General features: G+C 39.4%; 1 protein-coding gene across 2 annotated transcripts in view; it reads right to left on the bottom strand.

The window, feature by feature from the left end:
- The window catches only part of SHLD2 (shieldin complex subunit 2), a 67,804-nt gene that overhangs the window by 30,870 nt on the left and 23,327 nt on the right, over positions 1-13,607 (bottom strand). The window contains exons 2-3 of one of the 2 annotated variants that reach the window (XM_066349761.1): positions 1,017-1,046; positions 214-284 (exon numbers count right to left, since the gene is read on the bottom strand). The exons of the other annotated variant lie outside the window; for it this stretch is intronic. The gene's annotated coding sequence lies outside the window, so the exon portion shown is untranslated. The remainder of the gene's footprint in view (positions 1-213; positions 285-1,016; positions 1,047-13,607) is intronic. 2 annotated transcript variants of the gene reach the window in all.

The raw sequence follows: 13,607 nt of genomic DNA, 5'->3' as shown, positions 1-13,607 counted from the left end.
TCATCATCTGCGCATGCGCACATGCTGCCACATCATCCTACAGAAACTGGGAGGGTTTTCCTTTTATTTGGTGCAGATTTCACATTTCTATCGTCTTTTGTTGCTTTCCTGTGACCGGTCAAAAGTGCACCATGACTTTACGGACACACTGTATATTATCCTGACAAGTGAGTGAGAATACTTAGTATATGCAAATTAAATGCATAAACTTACTATGATAATGAACTCCCCTGTCTTGAATGGTTGGGTTTCTCTCCAATGCTGTCTTCCCTTTAGCTTCAAATCTTTAAAAACAAAAGAAACTTATATTATTGTTCTCACTTCCCATTTAGTCTTCAACCTACTTAAATATGGCTCTTACTTCAATCATTTTGCTATGACAATTTTACTGTGGAAACCAATGACCTGTAACAGTCCAATCCAAAGATCAGGTTTTTTAAATTTATTGATTGACTTTTAGAGAGAGAGAGGAAAGAAAAGGGAAATATATATAGAGAAAAAAACAACACTGATTTGTTGTTCCACTTATTTATGCATTCATTGGTTGATTCTTGCATGTGTCCTGACCAAGGATCGAACCCACAACCTTGACATATCTGGATAACACTTTAACCAACTTAGCTACCCAGCCCGGGCTTCAAGGTCAATTTTCTTTTTTTTAATTTATTTTTTTTATTTATTCATTTTAGAGAGGAGAGAAGGGGGGGAGAGAGAGGGAGAGAAAGAGAGAGAGAGAGAAGGGGGAGGAGCAGAAAGCATCAACTTCCATATGTGCCCTGACCAGGCAAGCCAGGGTTTTGAACTGGCAACCTCAGTGTTTCCAGGTTGACGCTTTATCCACTGCGCCACCACAGGTCAGGCCCAAAGGTTAATTTTCAATCCCTGTCTGACTGCCATTTGAAACTGTTTATCCAAACCTCTTTCTTAAAACTTTTTTGAATCTGTGAGAACAACAAACTGGACATTTTTTTGTGCTTATAAGAATTCAGTCATTCACGTAACAAATATTTACTCACCACTACAGATGCCAGGCATTACGTCAGGTACTAGGAATTCAATAATAACAAGGAACCTTAATATTTGATAGTCTTGTGGGAGAGATAAAATGACAATTATGAAATAGTAATATTGAGTTAACATAGGATTAAATGCAGGGGTGTCTGTAGAAGGAAGAAGCCCAGGGCTACTCTACCAACATAGACCCTGGGTCATCCCTCTCCCACCCCAATAAAGGCTCAAGGAAAACAGCCTAAGTAGCCTTAGCCAGGGACAGGCCTGCTATAGGTCATCTCCAGGATGTCTGATAAGAGTGTAAGACACTCACTGCTACTGTGTCCTCACTTAGTATTTTCCCCTAAATGTCCCGCAATCTGACTTATCTTTCCCATCTCTATTAAGACAACAGTGAAATCCAAATTGTCAGATACATACTCATAGTCCTTGACTACTCCAACTGTAAACTCTTTTCTAAGTTTCTAGAACACTCCTCCTTCTTAACTAGCTCTTCTGTCCCTCTGATTCATCTTTCTCTCTCTTCTTCCTTGGGCCATCTCTTCTTTTCATGCCACACACTGCAGAATTTCATCCAGTCCTATTCATTTAACTACGAACTATCCAGTTACGCGTTACCAATCTGTAATTGAGCCAACTCCTCTATACCAAGCATCAGATGTATTTCTGGTATCACTATATTTGACAGAATCACAGGAGATAGAAAAAGCAATGTTCTATTTAGCCTCTTTCTTTCTTTCTTTTTTACTTTTATAAACCAAATGAGTAACTTAAACTGGGAAGCAAAATCTCAAATACTCCTCAGCCTTTCTTAAGAGAAAACCTGACCCTATATCCAGACTAGATTACACAGTCCTGGGATTCAAGTTTGGAATGGTTTGTGGTTCTGAGCCCATGAGGCTATAGAGCTGCAGGCCCTCAAGATTGAGGGCCCTACTTGTCCTCTAAAAAGAGAGATGATAAAACACACAGGAGTGACACAAAGCAATCTTAGAGTCCTGGGAAGATCTCCCAGAGTAAGAGATGTCTGAGACAAATCACAGTTCTGTAAACATGGGTTATTTGTATATAATAATTACCTCAGTGTGCCTTTACTTGTCTGTCTAAATATACACCACTTCAAGTGTGGGACTGCCTCCCACAAAAAACATTGACTAGAAAGTATGGTCCTGTTCATTCAAAACAGTAATTTTTAAAAAAAAGTCCTTATACCTAATGCTGCTGCTACTAAATTCTCTAATTTACAGGACTTGTGAGTGTGTGAGCAGGGTTGGGGTAGGATGTGGTGAGGGCAGGGGGAAACAAAATTATTTATCAGAGCAAAAATACACACACTGAAGAGTTAAGTTAAGGACAACTGATAAATTTCAACAATTATAGATATGTTTTGGGTGTTCTAGAGGGTTAAAGCTCATTGTGATACCAGATGAAACTTGCAAGTACATATCCATTATGGTAGTTAATAATTATACAATTTCTCAATCTGTAGAAGGCCACTTCAATCAGAAAGACCAATACAACCATAATCCTTTATCTTTAGAGTGGTCAGAGTCTGATGAATGGGTCAAAGATTTATAAAACAGGATGAACTGTATCAGCAGGTTTTGTCTTTGCAGAACACTGCAACTAAAAATGCTTATTATAAAATATATGTAATTTTAAAAAAGTGCTTTCTCTATCTTATTACCAAACTATATAGAAAACTCACTGTTATATGCCTTTCCACTCTATGTTATCCAAAATACTCAGCATCATAAAGTTACTCAATAGCATCAAAAGATAAAATAAAAAAGCAGCGTAAGATTATAATTAAAAACATGCGTTTTGGAGTAAGAGAGATGTGGGTTAAAACCCTACTCTGTAACTTACTAAAAATGTAAACTTGAAATTGTTGAAGTTAAATGATAGTTACATGGGGATCATCATACTATTCTTTCTTTTTCTGTACATTTTGAAAATATCCATAAACAAAAATTAAATTCCTTTATATGTCCAATAAGGATTAAGTTTATCTGTCAAATGAAAATAACATCAATCATGATCTGATAGTATCTGTGAGATGTGCACAAAGTAATTACTCAAAACATGTTAGAGCAGTGGTAGTCAACCTGGTCCCTACCGCCCACTAGTGGGCATTCCAGCTTTCATGTTGGGCGGTAGCGGAGCAACCAGAGTATAAATAAAAAGATAGATTTAACTATAGTAAGTTGTTTTATAAAGATTTATTCTGCCAAACAGCGAAAATCTGACATAAAGTACTTGGTATTATTATATGTTTTAACTTGCTGTAACTCTGCTTTATAAATTTTATAAAGTACAGTTACTTCCCTACTTTATAAATCACCTTTACTGTGGAACGGGTGGGCAGTTAGAAAATGTTACTACTAACAGAGATACAAAAGTGGGCGGTAGGTATAAAAAGGTGGACTATCCCTGTGTCTTTTTTTTTTTTTTTAACAGAGACAGAGAGAGAGTCAGAAAGAGGGACAGATAGGGACAGACAGACAGGAACGGAGAGAGATGAGAAGCATCAATCATTAGTTTTTCGTTGTGACAACTTAGTTGTTCATTGATTGCTTTCTCATATGTGCCTTGACCACCGGGGCTACAGCAGACCGAGTGACCCCTTGCTCGAGCCAGCGACCTTGGGCTCAAGCTGGTGAGCCTTTCTCAAACCAGATGAGCCCGCACTCAAGCTGAAGACCTCGGGGTCTCAAACCTGGGTCCTCCGCATCCCAGTCTGACACTCTATCCACTGCGCCACCGCCTGGTCAGGCCCTATGCTAGAGTCTTAAACCTCAGAAACTTTAACAAGAGAGAAAGGAGGTGGGGAGAGTTAGAAGAACATAAAGGGGAGATAAATGGTGATGAAAGGGCCCTTGACTTGAGGTGATGGACACACAATACAGAATACAGATAATGATTGTATACCTGAAACCTATATAATTTTATTAATCAATGTCACCCCAATAAATTCAATATAAAAGAAAAAAAGGAACTCTATAAACACATACTTAGTGACACAAAAACCAACCCATTGTATTTCCTTCAAGTTTTTGTTTTTGCTGTGCACTTTTATTTATTTATTGCTTTTATAGAGACAGAGAGTCAGAGAGAGGGATAGATAGGGATAGACAGATGAGAAGGATCAATTCTTCGTTGCCACACTTCAGTTGCTCACTAATTGCTTTCTAAATTTACTAAATTCTAATACTGAATTTCCTATCTAAAATGATAGAACACTGTCACTTATGCAATTTATGAAAGAATATATGGTGCATTATATATTGCTCAAAACAAAAAGCAATTGAAATTTAAAGCTAGTATACATTCTTTCATCTGAATAGTCACTAAAACAAAACTGTGAGGAGACAACTGATTGCTTAAATCTCCTATACCACTCGTTTTTAAAAAAATTTTTTTTTTAATGTATTTTTTCCGAAGTTGGAAACGGGGAGGCAGTCAGACAGACTCCCGCATGCGCCCAACCAGGATCCACCCGGCACACCCACCAGGGGGCGATGCTCTGCCCATCTGGGGCGTCGCTCTGTTGCAACCAGAGCCATTCTAGCGCCTGAGGCAGAAGCCACAGAGCCATCCTCAGTGCCCGGGCCAACTTTTGCTCCAATGGAGCCTTGGCTGCTGGAGGGGAAGAGAGAGAGAGAGAGAGGAAGGAGAGGGGGAGGGGTGGAGAAGCAGATGGGCGCTTCTCCTGTGTGCCCTGGCCGGGAATCCAACCTGGGACTCCTGCACGCCAGGCTGACGCTCTACCACTGAGCCAACCGGCCAGGGCTAAAATATTTTTTTAAGATTTTATTTACTCATTTTACCGAGAGGAGAGAGAGAGGGAGACAGAGAGAGATAAGAAGGGAGGAGCAGGAAGCATCGACTCCCATATGTGCCTTGACCAGGCAAGCCCAGGGTTTTGAACCAGAGATTTCAGTGTTCCACATTGACACTTTATCCACTGTGCCATCACAGGTCAGGCCTCATTACACCACTCTTATTCAACATAGTACTGGAAGTTCTAGCCACAGAAGTCAGACAGAAAGAAGAAATAAAAGGTATATTCATCAGAAAAGAAGAAATAAAACTGTCATTATTGGTAGATGGCATGATACTGTATATAGAGAACCCTAAAGATTTCAACAAAAAAACTATCAGAACTGATAAATAAATTCAGTAAAGTAGCAAGATACAAAATTAACATCCAGAAATCAGCTGCATGTCTATTCACCAATAATAAACTATCAGAAAGAGAAACTCAGAAACCAATCCCATTCATAATTGCTTTACAAAGAATAAAATACCGGCCTGACCTGTGGTGGCACAGTGATAAAGCATCAACTTGAAAGATGGAGTTCGCTGGTTTGAAACCCTGGGCTTGCCTGGTCAAGGCACATATGGGAGTTGATGCTTCCTGCTCCTCCTGAGTCCCTTCCCTCTTTCTTTCTTTCTTTCTCTCTCTCTCTCTCTCCCTCCCTCCCTCTCTCCCTCCCTCCCCCTACCTCTGGAAATGAATAAATAATAATATATTTTTTTAAAAACCCTAGGAACAGACCTAACCAAAGATGTAAATGACATGTACTTGGAAATTTATAAGACACTGAAGGAAGAAACTGAAGAAGATACAAATAAGTAGAAGCATCTACCATGTTCATGGACAGGCAGAATTAACATCATTAAAATGTCCATACTACCTAAAGGCAACCACAAACTGTGAATCACCTATGCTTCCAATAAATTGCTGAGGTCCAGTCATAGACAGCACCTTACACTGGCCTGCACCAGTGTCCCTCTCAAATGGCCCAGAACCAACACACCCAGTGGTCAGCTTCAGACAACATCAGAGCACAATCCAATAAGCTTCACAAATAGCACATCCAAAGGGAGATGTCCATAGGCACCAAATCATGCTGAGGAGAATTCCACTTCCCCTGGTCAGCATGTGCACAGTAGCTTGCACACCATGGTCAGGGTTGAGCTTCACAGTCAGCCCACCTGAGGGTTAACCCCACACATGAATGACAAAACCCGATTACAAGAGGAAGGCTCACATAACTAATCAAGGGACAGTCCTGGAGCACTTAGCTTAGGTGATCAAGGACTGCACCACAAGATCCCACAGAACACTACATAAGGCCACACTAACTAGACTGGGAGTCATAGCAGGTGTACCTAATAATAGAAACAAACACACAGAGGCAGCCAAAATGGAAAGACAAAAAACCATGCCCCCAAATGAAATGAGAAAAAAAATCTCTAGAAAAATAACTAAAGGAAATGGATACAAACAATTTATCAGATACAGAGTTCAAAGTCATGGTTATAAGGATGCTTGACAGCATAAAAAAGGACATAGAAACCATAAAAAAGCACCGGACACAAATGAGTAACACAATATCTGAAATGAAGAATACACTGGAAGGAATGAACAGAAAGAAGGTTGGATGAAGCAGGGGACTGAATCAGCAATTTGGAAGACAAGCCCAGGGTCTCAAACCAATCAGAGCAGCAAAAAGAAAAAAGATTTCAAAAATTGAGAATAGTTTAAGGGACCTAGGGGATTACATGAAGTGTGATAACATCTGCATTATATTGTAATGGAAGAGAAAGACAGAAAGCAAGGGACTGAAAACCTATTTGAAGAAATAATAAATGAAACTACCCTAATCTGGTAAAAGAAAAAGACACACAAGTTCAGGAAGTACAGAGAGTTCCAAACAAGATGTACTCAAAGAAGCCTATGCCAAGACACACCATAATTAAAATGACAAAAATTAAAGACAGAGAGAATCTTAAAAGCCAGAAGAGAAAGACAGTTACCTACAAGGAAGCTCCCAACAGTTTCAGCTGATCTCTCAACAGAAACATTTCAGTCAAGAGGGAAATGGCATATAACATTCAAAGTGATGAAAAGGAGGGACCTACAACCAAGACTACTTTACCCAGCAAAGCTATCGCTTAAAATTGAAAGAGAAATAAAGAGCTTCCCTCAACAAGAGAAAGCTAGAGGAGTTTATTACCAAACCAGTATTATAAGAAATGTTAAAAGGCCTGCTTTAAGAAGAAGAAAATAAAAAAGAGGAACATAGCTTAAAAAAATAAAATGGCAGTAAATATGCACATATCAATAATAACTATATGTAACTACCTTAAATGCTTCAATCAAAAGACCTATAGGGTAGCTGACTGGATAAGAAAACAAGCCCCATATCCCATATTTTTTGCTCCGTAAGACACATCTGACTATAAGATACACCTAGGGTTTTAAGGAGAAAAGTAAGAAAAAAAAAATTCTGAATCAAATGGTGTTAAAGTATTTAATAAAATACCGCATTTTTCGCTCCATAAGATGCTCCACTTTTGGAGGGAAAAAAAGTGCATCTTATGGAGTGAAAAATACGGTATATGATGTACATAAGAGACCCACCTCATGGGACATAAAAATTAGACTCAGAGACATGGACAAGAGTGTGGTGGTTATGGGGGAGGGGGAAGGGGGAGGGGAGAGGCACAAAGAAAACCAGATAGAAGGTGACGGAAAACAATTTGACTTTGGGTGATGAGTATACAACATAATCAAATGTCAAAATAACCTGGAGATGTTTTCTCTGAATCTATGTTCCCTAATTAATCAATGTCATCCCATTAAAGTTAATAATAAAGGGGGGAAAAATAGAGACCCACCTCAGAACAAAAGATACACACAGACTAAAAGTAAAAGGATTGAAAAAGATATTATGTGCAAATAAAAAAAAAAGCTGAGGTAGCAATACTTGTATTTGACAAAATACTTTAAACAAAGGCTATAAAAAGAGACAAAGAAGGACACTACTTAATGATAAAGGGAGCAATCCAACAAGATATAACCCTTGTAATCATTTACGCACCTATCATAAGAGCACCTAATAACATAAAGCAAATCTTGATGGACATAAAGGGTGAGATTGACAATAATAATCATAGTAGGGGATTTTAACACCCTGTTGACATCAATGGATAGATCTTCCAGACAAAAAATCAATAAGAAAATGGAGAACTTAAATGACATATTGGATCAGCTGAATTTAATTGATATCTTCAGATCATTTCACCCTAAAGCAGCAGAATATACATTATTTTCTTTTTCTTTTTCTTTTTTTTCAGGGACAGAGAGAGAGTCAGAGAAAGGGACAGACAGGGACAGATAGGAACAGAGAGAGATGAGAAGCATCAATCATCAGTTTTTCATTGCAACACCCTAGTTGATCATTGATTGCTTGCTCATATGTGCCTTGACCGTGGGCCTTCAGCAGACTGAGTAACCCCTTGCTCAAGCCAGCGACCTTGGGTCCAAGCTGGTGAGCTTTCTGCTCAAGCCAGATGAGCCCGCGCTCAAGCTGGCAACCTCGGGGGTCTCGAATCTGGGTCCTCCACAGCCCAGTCTGATGCTCTATCCACTGCGCCACCGCCTGGTCAGGCAGAATATACATTATTTTCAAGTGCAGATGTTACATTTTCTGTAACAGACTACATGTTAGGATGAAAAATAAGTCTCAATACATTTTAAAGACTGAAATTACACCAAATATCTTCCCTAACCAAAATGGTATGAAACTAGAAATCAACCTGAAGATAAAAACTAAAAACCACACAGACACAAAGGCTAAATAACATGTTACTAAGCAATGAGTAAGTTAACAATGATATCAAGGAAGACATCACAAGATACCTGAAACAAATAAAATGAAAACACAGCAACCCAAAATCTAGAGGACACAGTGAAGCAATCTTAATAGGGAAATTCATAGCACTTTAGGCCTCTTTCAAGAAAGAATAAAAGTATCAAATAAACTATCTAATTTTACATGGAAAGGAACTTGAAAAAGAACAACAAACAAAACCCAAAGTAAGCAGAAGGAGGGAAATAAAGGTCAGAGCAGAAATACACTTGATCTTAGCCAAAAGGCCAAGAAACGATGGGTCAGAGCAGAAATAAAATAGAGTCTAAAAAAAATGCAGAACATCAATGAAAACAAGTTCTTTGAAAAGACAAACAAGATTGACTTCTTTTTTATTTTATCTTATTTTATTTTATTTTGCAGCAAATAAAAGAAGAATTTATTCACCGTGCAGGAGGAAAGTCAGAGAAAAAAGGTCCTTAAAGACAGATTTAAAAAATTAGCCTGGACATTGCTTCCTGGTTGCAAGTCTCCCAGGGTCCCTTAGAGCTTGGGAGAAACAGAGAGACAAGGAAAATGCGCCTGAGAGGAAAATGAGGGGAAAGGCACTGGTGTACTCCAGGACCAGAGAGTACCAACACTGACAAACCTTCAACCAGACTCATCAAGAAAAAAAGAGATGGACCCAAATAAATAAAATGAGAAATAAAAGAAGTAACAACTGATTCCAAAAAAGACAAAGGATGGTAAGAAAATATTGTGAAAAACTATATGCCAACAAATTGGACAATCTGGAAAAAATGGATAAATTCCTAGAAACATATAATCTTCCAAAACTGAATATGGAAAAAAAAGAAAATATGAACAGACCAATTCTAATTAAAATTGAGGTACTAATCAAAATACTCCCTGTCTAACCAGATGGTGGTACAGTGGACAGAGCATTGACCTAGTACACTAAGGTCCCAGGTTTGAAACCCTGAGGTTGCCAGCTTGAGTCCAAGGCTTATCTGGCTTGAGCGCAGGGTTGCTGGCTTGAGCGTGGCATCTTCCACATGGTTGCCAGCTTGAACACGGGATCATAGACATACCTGGCTTGAGCCTAAAGGTCGCTGGCTTGAGCAAGGGGTCACTGGCTGAGCTGCAGCCACCCAGTCAAGGCACACATGAGAAGCAATCAATGAACAACTGAAGTGACACAACTACAGTACTTCTCATATCTCTCACTTCCAGCCTCTTTCTCTCTCTCAAAAAAAAAAAAAAAAATCAGCAAACGATAAAAACTTATAGATAGCAAAATTTATCTGGTCTGCTTTAGTACTCATGAATCTATCTGATATTCTTTTTTTTTTAATTTTGATAATCAATTGAGAAAGGCAATACCAGGAAAAAAAAGTCATGCCAAATGCAGTAACAGTCCATTAGTTTATTTTGCTTCAAATACAATAAAAAATACAGCTTCTGCTGAACCTGATTCTAGGCAAGGCCAAATTTAGTCACCTACCTAATAATATGCCCAATGTTCATTCACAATCTTCTTGACTGCTCTTAATGGGGTTTACATAGGATAGGCTCCCGATATACATGAATTATGTAAATTAGCAGAGGAAATATTAGTTTATTTATTTCTTTTTTTTTTTTTATTAAGTGAGGTGGGGAAGCAGAGACAGACTCCCGCATGTGCCTGGACCAGGATCCTCCCGGCAAGCCACCTACCAGGCAATGCTCTGCCTGTCTGAGCTGCTGTTCCGTTGCTAGACAACAGAGCTATTTTAATGCTTGAGGTGAGGCCATAAAGCCATCCTGAGTGCCTGGGCCTACTTTGCTCGAATCATTTAAGCCATGGCTGTGGGAGGGGAAGAGAGAGAGAGAGATAGAAGGAAGAGGTTTAGAAGGAGATGGTCACTTATCCTGTGTGCCCTGACTGGGCATTGAACCTGGGACATCCACACACCCAGCTCATCCTCTACTGCTGAACCAACTGGCCAGGGCCTAAATAATATGCTGCTCACAAACATTAGGGGATATTTTATTGCTTCATAATTATTTTTAAATATCCCCTAATGTTTGTGAGCAGTATAGTTTCAATGTAAAGCAGTAACGTCTATTTTGGGCCTGTGCAAACCAGACAATGATACGCTTTATACATATCATTACTAATTTCAGGTTAACCCCTTGAGTAGTGAGTTTTTTTCATGCTCGCTGACCACTGGGAGTGAGTTGTTTTTTTAATGAAATTCCAGTTACAGTTTTATTAACTTAACATCATGTTTGTTTGATAATCAATCTATGAAAACAAGAAGAACATACATTTGCCTTTTTTTAATGTTGCCTTACACATTTTTAAAATAAAAATTTTTGTATGATCGTACTCTTGGAAGGTTAGGAGGCACGAGGACGTAAAAGAATGTTTGCACTACTCAAAGAGTTAAATAACTGGCCTAAGGTCACAATATTAGTACACTGCAAACCCAGGATTCATATCGAGGTTTATCAGACATACAATCATATCTGCTAAAATGTTCCAAGTATGGGCCACACAGGAACATATTTCCAGTTTAATTGGCAAACATTTATATTTTCTCCTGAACACAGCTTCTAAATGTTTAGGGAATGAGAACCAAAAAAAGTACTTGAAAAGATCATTACTGAGGAAAGAAGTGAGATGCCTGGGGAAACATGCAATGCATTGTGGGCCTACTATGTGCTGCATGCCACACTGGCTGTTTTAAATGCAGGAACACTGAATTATGACAATCCTGGGAGGTAAACAGTGGTACCTCCTTTTTTAGGTAAGAGGCAACTGAAGCTTAGAAGATTCAAGAAGGTTAAAGACACAAAGTTAGGATTAGAAATCAAATTCAGTCCTTCGATAAATATTTACTGTTTACTATATATAAGGGCTATAAGAGGCAATTAAAATAGGATATTACAGATCCCCCACATATAGCTCAACCAAACCCATTTTCTTTCTGCTTAGGGAGTAAGTCATTGTGAAAATGAAAAACTGCCACAGACTTTGTTGTAATGATTATTCATGCTTTGGTTATATATGCTCAGTATTGCTCATAAACCCCAAAAGTTGACTGCCATGAAAACTCAACAAACTTCATGTAGTAATGTAAAAATATAAGCAATGCTGTCCAACACGCATGATTTTGAACACATTGCGAGATGGAGAAGATCACTTTGGAAAATACACCTCACATGTTCTGGAGAATGATTTAAACAATTAAGCATTCTATGAAGCTTTTGAAGGTCTGTCAGATTTTAAATGACAGCAGTGAAATTTCAAAAAGAACAGGAGAAGTCAGCACCAAAGCTAGTTTAACATTAATAATAAGTGATCTAATAAATAGGTCTATGTTTACCCAGTCAAGTTTTGCTTATAATGTCAGTTGGAAAGCCGGAAGGGAACTGGTTTTAACTCCCATATAACCTGTTATCATGACAACATCACTTTATCAGTAATGTAGCTGGTGTCAGCATAACACAGAGAGTTCAAATTTAAAACTGATCTTTCTTAAAACTATTTTCATAATTCATTCACAGTATAGAATTGAGATAACCTCCTAAGAGGGGAAAAAGGTAATTTACATTTATTGAGAACATTTTATGTGCCAGACACTACATGAATTTTCTCACTTAATTCTCATAGCCACCTGGCAAGACATTAACCTTCTCTTTCAGGCGAAGAAACAGAAATATTGAGAAATTAAGTAACATTTTTCTTTTCTTTTTTTAATATTTTAATTTTTTTAGTGAGGAGAGAGAAAGAGAGAGAGAGAAGGAGGGAGGAGCAGGAAGCATCAACTCCCATATGTGCCTTGACTGGGCAAGCCCAGAGTTTCGAACTGTTGACCTCAGCGTTCCAGGTCAACAGTTTATCCACTGCACCACCACAGGTTAGGCCAAATTTTTTCTAAGTTCACATACCTAATAGAGAGGCAGAGCCAAGGTTAAAATCAAATTATAATGTTTGACAGCTGTCAGTTTCTTAACTTGTAATTTTTATTTTTTTTAAATTATGGGCCCTGGCCAGTTGGCTCAGTAGATAGAGCACTGGCCCAGCGTATGAATGTCCCAGGTTTAATCCCTGGTCAGGGCACACATGAGAAGTAACCATCTGCTTCTCTCCTCCTCCCTCTTCCTCTTCTCTCCCTTTCTACTCTCCCCCCCCCCCCCCCCCCCCCCCCCCGCAGCCAGTGGATCGGTTGGTCCAAGCATGTCAGCCTCTGGCACTGAGGATAGCTCGGTTGGTCCGAGCTTCAGCCCCAGACAGGGGTTGCTAAGTGGGTCCCAGTGGTAGTGTATATCTGTCTCACTATCTCCTCTCCTCTCACTTAAAAAAGAAAAAAATTATGATAATATGAAAGCAGAGAAGACAGAGTAAAATCGTGATTTGGATTAACTATTTTAGTACCATGAAAGTACTTTTAGGCCCTGGCCGGTTGGCTCAGCGGTAGAGCGTCAGCCTGGCGTGCGGGGGACCCGGGTTCGATTCCCGGCCAGGGCATATAGGAGAAGCGCCCATTTGCTTCTCCACCCCCACCCCCTCCTTCCTCTCTGTCTCTCTCTTCCCCTCCCGCAGCCAAGGCTCCATTGGAGCAAAGATGGCCTGGGCGCTGGGGATGGCTCCTTGGTCTCTGCCCCAGGCACTGGAGTGGCTCTGGTCGCGGCAGAGCGTCACCCCGGAGGGGCAGAGCATCGCCCCCTGGTGGGCAGCGCTTCGCCCCTGGTGGGCGTGCCGGGTGGATCCCGGTCGGGCGCATGTGGGAGTCTGTCTGACTGTCTCTCCCCATTTCCAGCTTCAGAAAAATACAAAAAAAAAAAAGTACTTTTAATACCTTTTAAAAAGTCCCAAGGTCATTGTGAAAGAGAACATAAAGTGACTTGAGGTCAAAATATTAGTCTTTCAAGTACAGTAGAAAA

The sequence above is a fragment of the Saccopteryx leptura genome, chromosome 9 (genome assembly GCF_036850995.1).
Source record: "Saccopteryx leptura isolate mSacLep1 chromosome 9, mSacLep1_pri_phased_curated, whole genome shotgun sequence".
NCBI classification, from domain to species: Eukaryota; Metazoa; Chordata; class Mammalia; order Chiroptera; family Emballonuridae; genus Saccopteryx; species Saccopteryx leptura.
The sequence above is the reverse complement of the archived record's forward strand: the minus strand, read 5'-3'. Positions and strand labels throughout refer to the sequence as shown.